Source organism: Schistocerca nitens, chromosome 2 (assembly GCF_023898315.1).
Source record: "Schistocerca nitens isolate TAMUIC-IGC-003100 chromosome 2, iqSchNite1.1, whole genome shotgun sequence".
In the NCBI taxonomy this organism is placed as follows: Eukaryota; Metazoa; Arthropoda; class Insecta; order Orthoptera; family Acrididae; genus Schistocerca; species Schistocerca nitens.
This window is the reverse complement of record NC_064615.1, coordinates 618,828,480-618,846,216: the sequence shown is the minus strand read 5'-3', so window position 1 is coordinate 618,846,216 and position 17,737 is coordinate 618,828,480.

Below are 17,737 nucleotides of genomic sequence, written 5' to 3'. Positions count from 1 at the left end.
GGCAAGTGCTCTACCAACTGAGCTACCGAAGCACGACTCACGCCCGGTACTCACAGGTTTACTTCTGCCAGTACCTCGTCTCCTACCTTCCGAACTTTACAGAAGCTCTCCTGCGAACCTTGCAGAACTAGCACGAGGTACTGGCAGAAGTAAACCTGTGAGTACCTGGCGTGAGCCGTGCTTCGGTAGCTCAGTTGGTAGAGCACTTGCCCGCGAAAGGCAAAGGTCCCGAGTTCGAGTCTCGGTCGGGCACACAGTTTTAATCTGACAGGAAGTTTCATATCAGCGCACACTCCGCTGCAGATTGAAAATCTCATTCTGGATTCGATTTAAGGGTCTGTGTTGCGAATGTACCATCTAGTTGGTATTTGCTGACCCCCAGATGCGCACTATATTTGTGCTCACATTTCCACTTATGTGAAATTTCGATTCATCACTGAAGACGACGCTATCTAGAAAATCTTCGATGTCATACAGCAACATTTCGTAGGCAAAATTGGGGTGTAAAACGGAATCTGTATGTTTTAGAACTTGTAACAGCTGTAAATAATAAGGATGTAACTGTAAGCGTCTCCTTAAAAGACTCCATACAGAAGTAACTGGAACTGCTGATTCACGACTAGCCTTCCGAGCTCATTTCTTGGGGCTACGCGCGAAAGACTCACTCGTTCAACACGTTCTTCAGTCACTCTCGGTCGTTCCTTACTCTTGCCTTTGCGCACAGGTATAGAAACAAAACTTTTTGGGTTGGTCTTTCATTTGATGTATTGTTTATAATTGTAAGTTGAATGTAATAAATGCTACAGACCCTTAAAACATGTATATTCATTCTGAAACTCCCTGCGTTATGTCAATCTGCAGCTCGCACAGAGTCGCTGGGAAACCACAGCTTGCAGGAGAAAGTGATAGGGACAGATAGACACAGGAAGGGAGAGGGCTCCAGACGCCATCAGAATCTGCTCGAACCTCGATAAGAAGAGCGGATCAGCAACAATCCTAAATGTCCCGCACGGTTATTAGATGAGAGTGAGAGAGAGGCGGAGAATGACTGCTCTTTGTCGCACCAGCAAACTAATGTGAGATGGCTAACGGCCAAAAATAATACACTTGCTGGTCGCCATTAGTCGCTGCCACCTCTTCCCAACGTGCGACCAGCACCCACACACATGCCTGAGGGATAACTGTCCACAGCGGGTGCATCCTCGGTAACACCGACAGGCCGTTTGCTACCGACGCGTCAAGCTGTCAGGAATCACTCCACCACGCTACCGTGTCAATGAATGTGAAATAAAAGTTAATAAACATCCATAGTCGCTGTGTTACGGTGTGTAAAGTGTTTATAGAGAAATAGTCCACTATCATAACACAACCAAATTGCAAAGCTACAGTGACTACATATATTTTTCTTAATTTTAATAAAGTGAGGAACGATAGTAAACTGAAAGATCAATTTATGTGAATATTTCTGCTATCCTCACAGTGCAGTTTAATAGGAGGAGGTCCATCAAGTTGACGTTGTGCATTCAGAACATAACGTTTTTAGCAAAGAACATACTTAAAACTCTCCTTGCTAGAAAATCTCAATATCGTTACCTGTAAATCAGGCCATGAAAGCCTGTGCAGTTTAAGGTAACGTAAACAGAAAATGCTTTGCCCGCTTAAGACGTTGGCCCCTTTGAGGTATAAATACTTCTGAAACTATTTTATTTATTTAAGGTTTACATTTCGACAAGAACACGAACTGCATACTTTCACTAGTGGCTTTATAATGATATACAGTTCATTCTAATTCTGCACCAAGCGTTTCAACAGTACAGTTGTAAATGCAAATTTCTACAAGTTCCACAAACAATAGCAGAACGTTACGAGCATACAGTTGTGGCGAACTTATAATACGTAATTTGACTTTTTCTGTTTTGCTTCTCTACACCGTATGCACACTCTCTCCTTTTCTTAGCTGGTGGTTTTGGTGCCGGTCATGTATCTAGTTCAAATGGCTCTGAGCGCTGTGGGACTTAACAATGGTTCAAATGGCTCTGAGCACTATGGGACTCAACTGCTGAGGTCATTAGTCCCCTAGAACTTAGAACTAGTTAAACCTAACTAACCTAAGGACATCACAAACATCCATGCCCGAGGCAGGATTCGAACCTGCGACCGTAGCGGTCTTGCGGTTCCAGACTGCAGCGCCTTTAACCGCACGGCCACTTCGGCCGGCTGGAACTTAACAGCTGAGGTCATCAGTCCCCTAGAACTTAGAACTACTTAAACCTAACTAACCTAAGGACATCACACATATCCGTGCCCGAGGCAGGATTCGAACCTGCGACCGTAGCGGTCCCGCGGTTCCAGACTGAAGCGCCTAGAACCGCTCGGCCACCTCGGCCGGTATGTATCTGGTGATTCTAATGAATTCATCGACTGATTTCCCCTAGCTAGTTGCTTCAACAAACAGATGTTGGAAGTTCGACGTCTTACTTTTTATGCAAATTATGTATGCATTCATTACACTTACAACTATCATGTTGAAGAAAACCACAAATGGCCCTCGCCCTGTTTTCCTCTTCATACTGTAGCATCATGTGTACCGGTACATGATGTCAAGGCCACATCTTGTGGTGTTGTATGTCATTATAAGTTCTGGCTTCTTTACTTCTGATGGTGATACCATTGGTTGGTCATGAAGAGAGCTAGGGATGGGACGAACTGTGTTCATTTTAGGAAGATAAGAGGTTATCATCACACCTGGTTAAGAACCAAATATTGCAGAACGTACATCGCGTTCTTTATGTGCAATAAAATCGGCAGGCACTTCACATAAGTTTTTCGTATAGTTATTGCTGGAGTCAGATCTCTGAGAGCAAATAAAGAGCTGACACGAGAGACGTACAAAAATGTTTCATAGGTGTCATTACGTCCAGACTTTTCAGATTCAGTATCCAGGGTTTTCTCTAAACTATCTCCAAGTCGCAAGGCTCTGGTTTCTTTCTCCTTCCCCAAACACACATTCACCTGCCAGCTGTAGCTTATTGAACTGTCACAAACTGGTCGGAACTTTCTTCCATATCTACCACATTTTGATGCCATGTATTGTCGAAATGGACAGCGACTTCAAAATGTGAACGAGTATTCACCTGCAGTTATGTTTCGTCCTAGACAACTCACCCCTAAATGTAGTCTCCCTCATTTAAAAAAAACTAGCGCCTCTAGTTTGTCACTTGACCTATGTTTACGTCAAGCTACTGCACTGTGAAAGCGCAACACTCCTAGAATTGCATGGACGTCGTTCGGGCATCAATTTCATTGAACAGTCGTCGGCCATTCTCAACACTCCAAGGCTGACTGATATTTTCATTTCTTGACTTGTAAACACCAGTCAGAATCAGAACACGAAGAAACTTCTTTTCATTTCATGCAAAATTATATCCATCAAGTCCTTGTAAAGGATTCGAACTTTCTTGTTGTTCCACATACACGTTTTCTCAATGACGGGTACACAAAAGATCAACAAAAAATAATACTGTTCATTACCACAGTTTCTAATCGAATACCACGTAGGTCCCTGGTGTTCTTTCACTACATCCTTTTTCGTCCGCCTACCAGAAATTTCAGCGTTAAGTTCTGTACCCCATATTTCGTTCCAATTACGAGAAAGCTATGGGTTTCACTCAACATAATTTGCACTAAATTGTTCTTCTCCTCATTAGTGAACAAATTCTTCATGATCATCATCTTCATGTTGTTCCGAGTGACTTTTACCTCATTATCACCAATACTAGAAAATTCAGAGTCGTTATGTGGGTTTCCAGACTTATCAGCCAATCCGAATTAAGATGCTCCAGCGCACCGAAAGCTAGATAGGCAGAGAGTGGGGAAGCTTCGAGATAGCTAGTCACTGAACGTGCTAGGTCATGTTAGATGTCACATTGCGCATTATGTGTAAAATGAAGGAATGTTGAGTTTCTCGCGTTTGGATTTTGTCTTAACTCGGGAAATTTGGAGTTACGAACATTTGGGGAAACGTTTGACGTTCCTGAGTACATTTGTTGAAGAGTTATGAGCGTTTGAGATTTCGCCCTTTAGTGAAAATTCCGCGTGGCATACTCCGCATTATTATGGAATATTTGGCGAGCACTTCTTTTATAGAAGGGAGATCGCGTATTCCATCGGGTCGGACTTGAAATCGATTTCTGGCTGCTTTTGCGTATGAAATCTGTTGTTTGTGAACTTAGAATTACGAAGCTGATATATTTACTAAATGTGGACTTGATAGCCATTTCCAATTGTTACCTAAGCAATTAAAAGCCTTGTCTTGGAATTTTCGGACACTTATTAAAATCAAAGTACATTAATATTGGAAAAAAGGAACTTGCAGTAACTGTTTCGCAGCTCGAGTTACGCGGCCTCTGGATGGTAGGTATGAGGCGGTGCTTTCTTCAACGCTGCTTTTTTGCTGCCTAGTAAGTACCTACGATTGCAGAGTGAAGGGACGTCGACCGGAAGCCGTACTGAGGCAGGTGGACATTTAATGCGAGCAGTACGAGGTACGAACCGACGCCGCCCCGCCGCAGCACTACTAGCGCCACGCTTATACGACTGGCACAAAATCCGAATACACAAAGTCTTTCAGATGTAGAAACACATCTACCAACTTTCATTTATGTCGCACAGTTCCTTCTTGGTGTTGTGATTCTTTCTTCGACAGTTTGTTTACAGCGTTTGATGAACCTTTTACGTAGTCACGTAAGAACTTTTGAAGGATGAGCACGTCAAAACGCATAGCGCTCCTCCGCGCCTCAAGATAGTCGTCACGTAAGTGTTAATAAAGATCATGACAAATAAGAATGTACTCTTAAAAAAATCTGCAACTCATAACTGTTTTCCCTTGCAGGTGGGGCAAAGCCATTTTAGCTGCCCGAGGAGAAAATAGTTCTATTTAGAATGATGTATAGTTTAAACAGCCGTTGCATTAATCCTGTGCGGAAATGATCTCAGATCGTGGGTTCCACCCAGAGATGGCTTTAAAAAATTCGTGATATATAGTGATACCAAAGTCATATTAACACTGGATGAGTGGATTTGACAATGTGATATGTCAATGCGAAATGCTGCCACGTTCCATAGAAATGCTCAGTTTCCGTCAGTGATGTGAGATGATGATAGAATACGATATTGTAGTACTTATGTTATTCCGTATTACAGTGCATGTCAGAAGGCCGTTATGAAATAGACGAAATGTACTCGCATCAGCGAATATGAACATCCATCTGATGCATAACCGAATGACAATGAAAGACAATTTGTACTAGACTGGGATTTGAACCCCGACTTCACGTTTGTCGTGAGCAATCCCCATACAATTAGGCTATCTGACCACGAGTCATGGCCACACCCAACTTTAATACATCGTCAACCAAGTGTCTACAACCTGTACTCGTACATCGATTACGAATACAGGGGAGACGTTTTGCTTGAAAGATTCTTTCCCGGTGTCGGCACATAAATATGATATTCCAAGGCCTATGTTTTTCCGAATTATGATGCGCGCAAGTTGGAAGAAGCGTTGCATCATAATTCGGAATAACACAGGCACTGAATTACCTTTAAATAAAATATCTCCCCTGTACAGGAAAACGCATAATGAATGGACGAGTACAGGTTGCAGACACATGGTTGACGGCATATGAAAGTTTGGATTAGGCCATGAGTCGTGCTCGGATGTGAGGCGAGCTCATCCTTTATACATCTCGCCTGTTGTGCTGCTTGCGAGCGAGCTCACCTTTGTTTGCTTCCGTGTAGCAGCTTGTCTTCGTGTCTGAATTCATCGACCATCAAGGTGTCTTCCTGTCGCCATGCCACGATTAAATTAACTTTTTCTTTGGATGATGAACAATAAAATGTAGAAAGGTTTATACAAGACGAAATGCGTCTTCCGCCGCAATATGTTCTTGAATTCGTTTTTCGATTCTTAGTACTACTGTGTACATATAGCTGGCGAATGAAGAGCTGTGAGATGACGATGTACGGTGCCACGATAAGGATTTCAAGAACAGATCCTCTTATAGCCATATAGGAGCTGTCGTGGTTTATAAAGCTGGTTTTAGCCTCTAAACATTGAGAGTTATCGAACGAACGTTAGAGGTGCTGTCGGGAATTGTGGCGGCCGTCTTCAAAACGGTATCATCTGTCATGTTGCTGAAATGAGGAAGACATTCAAAACCTACAGTGGCCTCAAAGATGTCCACCAGAGAAAACATGAACTGAGGAAACGCCTTCTTACTCGGTTACCACTGGCTGCAGTGGTGTCATCATGTACGACAGCGAGCCGCGCTCTGATTGTGGCCAGGAGTCTATACCCGTTCAGAGTGTATCAGATGCTGATCGGAGACATCGTCCTCCTTGTGGCGTGTAATGTGTCCGTGGTGGGGCTGCCTGCCTGCCTGCCCACTCTGAATCATTCGGCACTGATGTCCACTTCTCTCGACGACTCAATGGACGTTTTGCCTGTCTCTCTTACACTGCCACTGGAAGCAGTACGAATGGAAAAAGGGCGTCAGCAGACCCGCCCCATGATTGTTGATCATGGAGCTGTACCGACGTCCACTTTTCTGCCAATTAGCCGCTTGTCGATGACAGACGTACCCCATCTGAAACAACATTTGAGGAGGGAACGGTCGCCGAGGAAACTGAAGAGATAGCGTCATACCCATTATGATAGCCATCCCCACTGATGATGCACCGTTCTGTGGCAGCCTGGCACCAGATGACGCAAAATCTCTCGCTGCCTCCATTTCTGGTCAGGACACAGGACACTGAACTTTTCCAGCCTGCATGTGACGCAGTTAACCCCTTTCTTTGTCTGAAGCAAAGTGTAAGTGCACCCCTGATACTGTTCCACTGAACTGGCCCAGTGAGACATCTGTCTCCCGTATGGACGAAGCCAGTGCTGAGGTCTGATGGTACACAGAGCTATAGAATGACGTTGGTGTGGTCGGGTTCCTTCCCTGTCACAATTACGTGCTATCCCACTGGGGCCAAGCGAGGAGCTCTCTATGTCTTCCCCATAGACTTATCACATAGCTATGGTCAATGCCAATACCAATCGGACACACCGTTAATTGGAATTATATCACCAAATGCTGTATGCCGTGGACGCTGCCATTGTCCTGCTTGAGGGAGTGTCTATTGTGATTTATTATGCTACCCATGGCACACATCTCCCATTATTTCCCTACTGGTAGTAGAGAGGTGACCCTCTTACAGTTGGTATCTTTCCTGATGCAGTTGCCTATCTCCTATATACCAGAGATAAGGTTCACGCTTGGTGGTACTAGTTCATATCGCCGCCACGAACGTTCCACTCTGTTTTCCAAGCGAATCACGCCTCTCTTCAAGGGTCAGCAGGACTCAGTTGCGCTCCGACATCCAAAGACTGCCGCATCACTCTGTATTTGCGGCGCTAGCAGAACATGTCCAGCGCATCAACTTTGTAAACTTTTGGGAGTAGGATCATGGTGACTCTCCAGAACTCATGCATTTCAATAGCCGCTCCTCCTGTTGCATCGACTGTGTTTATATTTCCAATCACATTGTCAGCGGGATGCAGGCGCTGAAGTCTGCTGTTGCGATCGTGACCCCATAGGCTGTGGTGTGGCCAGGAACCATGGAAATTGAACATCTTACTTCACCCGACTGCTGGCAGCTCATTGAGACCATGTCGACAGCTTATCTTTGACGTCATGATGCATATCGGTCTGCCCTGTCATGGTGGGTCTGCCCTGCTTGCACATTATGTCGTGCTGCACCATCCTGCAAACATTGCGTACTCTTCCCGCCTCTCCTTTGGTTCGGTTTCTGGGGATGCTGCTATGGATCTGCTTGGCAGTCTCATGGAGGATGAAGTCCATGATGCCATCCAGGCATGTTCTGCAAAACAGTCGCCCTCCCTAATGGCCTCTGACAAGAGTTTTATCGTAAATTTCGTCCCCTACCGACTTCGATGTGGATGGAAATTTGTTGGGACATATGTCACCTATTGTTCAGATCCTAGGCTGTTTCCTCATTGCAATCTACAAACCTCTAGGTACATCATGTATATGCGATTATCACCCCTTGAAATTGTTTAACAGCGACACCAACATCTGCTTCGTACCAGTACTTCATGATTTCTATGCTTTCTCTGGAACCTGGGGGAGGGAATGGGACATAGTGGCCAGGCCTTGGGTTCCGACCTCTGTTCAATTTGCCCCCCACCTCTTCCTTTGGGTGCCAGAATGGTTCCTTGAGAGGAAAAAGGAGAAAGAAAGAAAAAGAATGGTAAGGCGGTAAAAAACGCGAAATTCGTTTCGAGTCCCGTTCCGGCACAAATTTTCATTCGTCGTCTTTCCATTATGCAGCTGATGGTTGTTCATATTGTTCATATTCGAAACTGTGAATACATTTCATGCAGATCACACAGTATCTGCAGGGGACTTCCCATGACCGGTTCTTTTTTATAGAATGGAGCTAACTCAGCTACAAGAGCATACCATTAGTTGGTAACATGTGATAATGGGGCTCAAATGGTTACATACACCTAGGAGACTAACAATGAGATGACCAAATTTTGCATTTTATGTCCACTTTATTGAACATCGACAGTAAATAACAATTTACAAACTTGATCCAAAATTAATACCAACATGTTTATTGTGTTTAGATGATATTTTGCAATATGGAGAGATTAGAGACACATATTTGTGAGGAATGGAGCGAACTGGTAGTATAGCCAAAAGAAATTTTAAGACTTTATTCACATTAAGTAGTCGAACTGCGTCAACTAGCCACTTATGGCAATACACAGCAAGACAAAACTCAATTCGCAGTACCGCAAAATGTCAGAGTGAAGACTGTGAAATTTAAAGCACTAGTTCCTTGAGAAACTTTATCCAGGAGTCATTAGATCAATGGCTTTCTCAGTATCCCACCATCTCCTAACAAAGACACCTTCTGCTTCACTTTGCAACATGACATTTTGTTTTAGGGAGACATAAGACCGAAACCCCCTCCTCAAATGATCACAATGCATCAGACGTTTCGAGGCTGACATATTGTTCATCGCTTCAATGTAGTCGACAACCACTTCCCATCTCCTTCATCGGCGATGGAGAGCCTCGATTCTTGTGCATTTCTTGACACTCCAAGGACCGACTGATAGCACCCGCACATAGTACTTAAACAGTCTCGTCACATCCAACTCTCCTGAAGGCCATTCCACGCCCCTCTCTCACTGCTTGCGAAGCGGGAGTCGTCGTCATTGAGAAGCAGCCAAGAGTGTAAGGTCTTTACTGCAACCATAAATACTGGAGCCAACTTCTTTCTTTTGGTTGGGAGGAAACTTTTTTTGAACTTCTCTTATGTTGGCGTTCAGAGTCCCATCATATGTCAACATGTTTTTCACTGGCTCCCTACACAGTTCAATGGAGGAAAAGCAAGTGTCTGCACTCATATCCCTGCTTTTTACATTTATATATTTGGAAAGAGGACTCACAAACTGATATGGCTTTTGGATCTTTTCCTCTTCCTCAGATCCACCTTTCTCCACATAAATATTTATATAAATAGATGATTATGCATCTTTGAGGCACATGACTTTTATACTATATTTAGCAGATTTATCACTACAAATATATTGAATCAGCATCTGCCTCCCAATCGGATTTGTCTCTTATCAACACATGCATATGCCTTAATCGGATATACCTTTTGACAGGTGTAAGACGTTGGCGGATGCTATGAAATCTGCAGCTGTAAGGCCAATGAAATTGGAAAAAATAGAAGATATAAAAAAACTTCTAAATATGAAGGAAATAAATGTTCGAGAAAACAACACTAGAACCCTCCTGAGGTTAATCAGTGTAGTAAATGCAAAGCTTGACGAAAGTGAAAGGGGTTTGGACATATGAAATTGGAAACCGTCTATAAGTCTGTGAAATTATATAACTTTGTACTACCTCGAAGTCAGTTTAATACGTAACAACGTGTCGACTAAAGGAAGCTATTACATTACGACTACTAAACTAGTGCATCTGGGGTGGTATCAAGCTCTCTCAGAAATGTAGAAGTCACTAATTTAAAGTATTAAACGGCTCTCACAGTCGACGAACGAAGACGGAAAAGGAGGATAAGAAGACGAAGGTTGTAACATTACAAGTCAGGTCGGCGTATTAGTTGTACTGGTCGAGCGCCAATTTTGAATTGTTCATGAAGCTATCGGGGTACGCCCCAAGACACAGCCGCTGACATATTTTGACCAAAAATAATATATGAACATTCTCCAAATTTATAGGCGCATGTGATAAATATTCTGTCATATAAACATAAAACTATTCCAAGTAAAAAGTAAAATACCGTAAGAGATGCGAAACTGTTTCGCCTGTGTACTAAAAATGTCGTTGCTGATGAATTTGCATTCTGCTGGACCTTGTAAAAGGTTCCAGAAATAACACTGATAATAAAACTAAAAAATTAATGTTGGTAACATCTGAGACATTATTACTAAGTCGTGTTACCTCTGAACACACTTTATTTGCGAGAGGCTCAGTACACAGCAGCGCACGAGTACTTGTGTCTTGCTGCCAGGACAATTGTTCTGATGGCTCACCTTAAAACGACTGAGAATATTCTCTACCTCCCAGAAAACTTTTATTTGAAGCTCTTACCGACCCTTCGTTACTTCGTTCTTACTACTGCAATGTCCCTGCAAGCCACAAAAATTTTCGTCCAGCATTACATTTTCTAAATAAAAACCAAGTGAGTGAAGAAGACAAAGAACGAAGGTATATGATCCAGAATGGTTTTTTCACTGAAATCACCCTTAATTCATTTAGAGAGGTAAGAAACTTCACTTCTTTCGATATGCCGATTTTATATGGTTTCCGAAGAATTCTGAAGATTAGATATTAGATCAAAGGACTAATGAGGAGGTATTGAATAGAATTGAGGAGAAGAGGAGTTTGTGGCACAACTTGACAAGAAGAAGGCACCGGTTGGTAGGACATGTTGTGAGGCATCAAGGGATCAAAAATTTAGCATTGGAGAGCAGCGTGGAGGGTAAAAATCGTAGAGGGAGACCAAGAGATGAATACACTAAGCAGATTCAGAAGGATGAAGGTTGCACTAAGTACTGGGAGATGAAGAAGCTTGCACCGGGTAGAGTAGCATGGAGAGCTGCATCAAATAAGGACTGAAGACCACAACAACAACAACATATGTTGTTGAAGTAGATTTTTAGAGTGCAGCTGAAGATGAAGAAGAAGACAGATTCACTGTTACTGATTACATTAACAATCATCATCTTAACGAAAAAGATGTAATGTACAGGGTCAGCAGGAATAAATTGTGTAAGCGAGGAAAGCATCCTATGTGGTTAAATAAGTTTGCGACAGAGGATGGGGACAGAAGATTTGAACGAACTTCTGGTTAACAGGATCTAATATTCTGAAAAACTATGAACCTGATAAGTATTTGTCAAAAGACATACAAATGCATGCATCAATATTATGCACGACTAATGCACACAGACAAAGCAACCACCAAAATGGATAAATAAAAATCCCCAAAGTAAAAAAATACATGAATATTATTACATCTGAATTAGGTAGTGTACGTAGTGTAGGTGAATTTTTAGCTCAGAAGAATGAACAATTGGCATATTACAATGACCCCAACAAAATAATAGAATGGCTATGACTGCTCACAGCATCACCCACCACAGGAAATACAGCTCACATTAGTGAATACTTCCTTTCAGAGTTTTGAGAACGAATTATTATTGAACAATAATAACTTTGGAGACAGTTGATCAAGAACTCCAAAAGCTGGTGCACAAAATGTTCCTGCAACATTTCACAATGCAAGGTTTGGATGATTTATGGCAGGCAGATCTCTTAGACATGAGGCAATATTCTTACGTGAATAATGGTTTCAAATATCCTTTGAAGGTTACAGATACTTATTCCAAATTAGACTGGGCTCTAACTCTGAAAGCAAGAAGTGAGAAGGAGGTTGCATGGGTGTTTTAAGAACTGATGCAGACAGGGACATATTGATTTCCAGACAACCTTCAAACAGACCACAAGTGTGAATTTTGTAATATGTTTTTCAGGATGGTAAGGTACTGTTACAGGCTCCGCCATTACTCGATATTTCTTCCACAGTAAAACGACTATTATTGAATGTTTGAACAGAGTGATGAAAATCCATTTGTGAATAATCTTTGAGGGCTCTACAAACAGCTAGACATTCTCCCACAAGTAATTATCTGGTATGACCAAACTAAACATCATACAGTAAAAATGAGGGTGGTACATGTTCACGACATTGAGCTTCTAAATACTGCTTACTATTGTAATAAAATGGCAGATCCACACAAGTTGAAAGTTAATGTAGGTGTTTTGAAACGTGTTTTAGAAATCTTACCTACCAAACTGGTCAAAGAAGGTATGTATAGTTTCTAAAGTTCAACAAACAAACACAAATTCTATTATTTGAATGTATGTCACTGATGAAGAAATCGCTAGTAATATCTGCACAGAAGAATTACAGAGAAACTCTGAACTGGATATGTTTCTCATGGAACATGTCGAGGGAACAACGCTTTAGCTAAATAGCTAGGTTTCCAATCACCATACAACAGTTGAGTCAATGCTCATGATTTATTATACAATAGGGTGTGTAAACCTCAAACAGTGCAGTAGCAGGACGTGGGTGGTAGGAAGGGAATCAGAGATCGTGGTGGTATTCTTGATTAAGTACCAGGTGAGCTGCACATTCCCAGACCTCAAACAATGCTGCAAAAGTGTCTAACATATGGCAATAAAGGGATTAATGTACTACATAAGGCCTGCACAGAATATTATCTCATTGCTGCATGGCAGTATACTCCAAGTTGTTAGTCAGTATGTATGGTGTGAACATGTCCATGGTACTAAAACTTAATGATTTTGTGATGACGCTTTTAGGGCTGTATAATACGACTGTACATTCTTTTTATGTAATGCCATGAATTTTGTAAAAATGGATTTACTTAGGTATGGAACTGTTGTCATGTCTGCTAATAATTATTTCTAATTTTGTATTTTGTGCAATATGGAAATATTTTACATTACGCTGCCTCTGTATGTTTATTACTTTTAGACATGAAGATCATCTATGACAAAAATTAATTACCTAATTTCTAAAATTTTATGGTACATGACTGGATTAATAATACAATAAACATGATTTATCATAGACTGCAAATAAAAATTATCAGAATGAATGAATTTTAGCTGCTGCAGCTACTGCAGCTACACTGTAGAAGCTGAAGAAAAACCCTCTGAGATGTTTACAATACTGCATTTAATCAGTGACGTAAGCAGCACAAAGTACCCTGGAGTGTGAAGGAGTACGTTAAAAAGCTTAGGAGTCTACCAGCGCCTAAGACAGCACTTGGATTGGTCCTACTCATTGTCCCTGCTGTTGTGGGACAATCAGGTGCTGCGTCTTCAGGCAGAGGAGCAGCAGCTGTAGCCCAGACAATGAAGAACACACGTAGAAGATCTACTTGTGGAGATGACAAGGGAAACAATTTTAGTTAAAACTACGTAGGAAAGGACTTCGACTGTTCATAAAACAGTTATCTTGTGTTTGAGAGCCCCTAATCCAACCCACAAACACGCTCTCTCTCTCTCTCTCTCTCTCTCTCTCTCTCTCTCTCTCTCTCTCCCTCTCTCTGTCTCCCTCTCTGTCTGCCTATCTATCAACCTCTGATAAAACTTTACAATTCAGTCCAAGTATATATACCACCAGTTAGCTTGATTCATGGTGAGTGTAATATTCCAACGAATTTGTAACTCAACGACAGATTAAGTCACACAGTCTACGAATTCTACACTGTACTGGGATCGTAGATATGGACGTTGAGATACCAAGCAGCCCCACGCACCTACCAGTGACTGTTGACATATTAAACCATCTCCATTTAAATATTGTGTATGACGACTTGAATTAGTCGGTTTTTGAGGTGGGAAAATCGTGATACATCTATACTTGGAGATACATGGTCATACGGTGAGGTGGGAAAATCGTGATACATCTATACTTGGAGATACATGGTCATACGGTACAAAACCGTGCACACAGTCACCAATAAACTACTCTGTAGTAAAAGCACACAGTAGTAACATTGGAGAATTACAAGTCCCTTAAATCGATAGGATTGAAGCAATTTTTTCTAACAACTGCAGTTCAGTAGGATGAGCGAATCATTCGCCAGATACACGTTCCTCACAAACAATTTGCCCTGGTGACATTTGATAACAGTGATCGGATAAGAAGTCGCTGTCAACATTCATGTAACAATGCTGAGAAACTGTTATATTTAAAAGAAAAATTGTGTAAAATAATGGAAAAGCAACAGCAATATCGCGACTTAAACATATCGTTCAATGGCGTCAAGATAGACAGCACAAGATCAGCTGAAACTACATCAACCATTAAAATATAATATGTTCCGGTATCAGCTTCAGACCTGAATGGTCTGCAAAATGCAAATGGTTCGTATATTGATCGATGGCTGCTCGCATGATTGTGTGTACCTCACTAAAATTTTTATGGTTTACATTGAGGATATGAGATGTACGAGGTGCATTCAAGTTCTAAGGCCTCAGATTTTTTTTCTAATTAACTACTCACCCGAAATCGATGGAACTGGCATTACTTCTCGACGTAATCGCCCTGCAGACGTACACATTTTTCACAACGCTGACACCATGATTCCATGGCAGCGACGAAGGCTTCTTTAGGAGTCTGTTTTGACCACTGAAAAATCGCTGAGGCAATAGCGGCACGGCTGGTGAATGTGCGGCCACGGAGAGTGTCTTTCATTGTTGGAAAAAGCCAAAAGTCACTAGGAGCCAGGTCAGGTGAGTAGGGAGCATGATGAATCACTTCAAAGTTGTTATCACGAAGAAACTGTTGTGTAACGTTAGCTCGATGTGCGGGTGCGTTGTCTTGCTGAAACAGCACACGCACAGCCCTTCCCGGACGTTTTTGTTGCAGTGCAGGAAGGAATTTGTTCTTCAAAACATTTTCGTAGGATGCACCTGTTACCGTAGTGCCCTTTGGAACGCAATGGGTAAGGATTACGCCCTCGCTATCCCAGAACATGGACACCATTATTTTTTCAGCACTGGCGGTTACCCAAAATTTTTTTGGTGGTGGTGACTCTGTGTGCTTCCATTGAGCTGACTGTCGCTTTGTTTCTGGATTGAAAAATGGCATCCACGTCTCATCCATTGTCACAACCGACGAAAAGAAAGTCCCATTCATGCTGTCGTTGCGCGTCAAGATTGCTTGGCAACATGCCACACGGGCAGCCATGTGGTCGTCCGTCAGCATTCGTGGCACCCACCTAGATGACACTTTTCGCATTTTCAGGTCGTCATGCAGGATTGTGTGCACAGAACCCACAGAAATGCCAACTCTGGAGGCGATCTGTTCAACAGTCATTCGGCGATCCCCCAAAACAATTCTCTCTACTTTCTCGATCATGTCGTCAGACCGGCTTGTGTGAGCCCGAGGTTGTTTCGGTTTGTTGTCACATAATGTTCTGCCTTCATTAAACTGTCGCACCCACGAACGCACTTTCGACACATCCATAACTCCATCACTACATGTCTCCTTCAATTGTCGATGAATTTCAATTGGTTTCACACCACGCAAATTCAGAAAACGAATGATTGCACGCCGTTCAAGCAAGGAAAACGTCGCCATTTTAAGTATTTAAAACAGTTCTTATTCTCGCCGCTGGCGGTAAAATTCCATCTGCCGTACGGTGCTGCCATCTCTGGGACGTATTGACAATGAACGCGACATCATTTTAAAACAATGCGCATGTTTCTATCTCTTTCCAGTCCGGAGAAAAAAAATCGGAGGCCTTAGAACTTGAATGCACCTCGTATCTTCATGAACGCTAACCATATACTGATTCTTGCAGCAAGTGGAACTGATAATAAGTTGTACATTCAGGGACAACCAGAAGGTGATCACTAAGCGACTAAGTTTGCATTGCAGACGTTTGTATGGTAGGTGCCTCATATTTTGTAATAAACGAAGAAAGTTTGAAACGTTTATGGGTATTGAACTGTGGTATTCAACTGTCATTTACTTTCCATTCATGGGAACTGTTTCAATACACAATTCTACTGATGACACCCTGGCAATCATGAGCCATTAAAACAGGTGTTTAACTAGAAATTCCTCTATTGTTTTAAAGGGGTTGTAGGGCTGGCAGTGGTCTGGTGGGCCTAGTAGTATTTAAGAATGACTTTTGTTAACTGTTACTTGACATAGTGAAGCAAACACATCTCTCTCCGCCGCTCCTTCCCCTCCTTCCGTGATCCTCACGGAAGGCTCGTGATATGTGGGCATGGCCGTTGATGTCAGTGGTGCACTGCTTTTCTCATGACCTCCAGGCAACTCGCTCCACTCATGCCACCACGGTGGCATATGAAGACAGCTGTGAATGAAGTATGCCTCACTGCTCTCTGGCAAGAGTCCGACAGCGGCTGGCACTGTTGCGCCAAGTCCACGAGGAACAAAACATCTGTGGCAGCAGGCACTGACTAAAGGTCGGTGTGACTGTGACACCAAGTCCAGTGAAAGACTTAAGTGTTGGTGGCAGGAGCAGTCCACTCTGGAAGTGATGGTTGCTGTTCGGTTGTCTCACTGTTCTGCGTAGCAATGTCGTTATGAGGTGTAGCTGGTTTCCGGTACGAGAACTGAACCCATCCTTCTAAATCCAGACTTCCTTAAATGTCTCTGGCGAGCATTTGTTACAAAAAAAGGCGGTAGCTAGGCTCTTCGCTCATAAGAAGTGACTTGCCCGGGGATAGTGACTTCGCCTTGCTTTCTATATGGTTACCACTGTGTGGTGTATCTTACTGCTGCACTTGAATATTCTTCCCTCGAAATCTTCTGCTTTGGTGTTATCGCGATCGACATGACGCCACAATGGTGGCTACCCCCCTTGTGGCTGCTAACGCAATGCTCTAAGGTGGATTTGTCACTACTAGTTATTACTTAACCCAAAATTTATAACCTTTGCTCCAGGACTGGGTAGAGACTCTACACATCATATTAGTACTGAAAATCAGCAGGATGGAATTTTGATAGATTCAAGCATATTTGGCTACATAAACAGTGTTAAAGTGTAACTGAATTCTGAATTTTCACGTAACAGATTTTAAAGCTTTAGTGGCCTAATGTATGATATGTATAAAGGTTTTCTCTCTTCTTACTACAATATTGTTTACTTAAAAGACAGTGGGAAGGAATCGTGGACGCGTAATATTTAGAAGAATGCTTTGATTCAGAAACTGTAATCTTATGCAACTGCGCTCATATTCGATAAGTCACCTGACATGTGACTTTCTCCCAGCCTTTTATACTAATGTAATGCAGCACAGAGATGCACCTCCCATTCCACATGTCATGTGTGTCTCTCCAGATAACCGTTGCCAGCCGGAGGCTGCCTAAGGTGATATCACCCAACAGGTACGCTCTTGCTGTTAGTGGACGTGATACGCAACCGGCATCCCACTTGTAGTTGTAGTGCAGGTGGCGCTCTGATAGCAGTCTCACAGGCTGTTATCAGGAAATGGACGGGTGTGGCTGTGCGTGCCCATGCGCCGATAGTAGTGTGCCAGGATCTGCT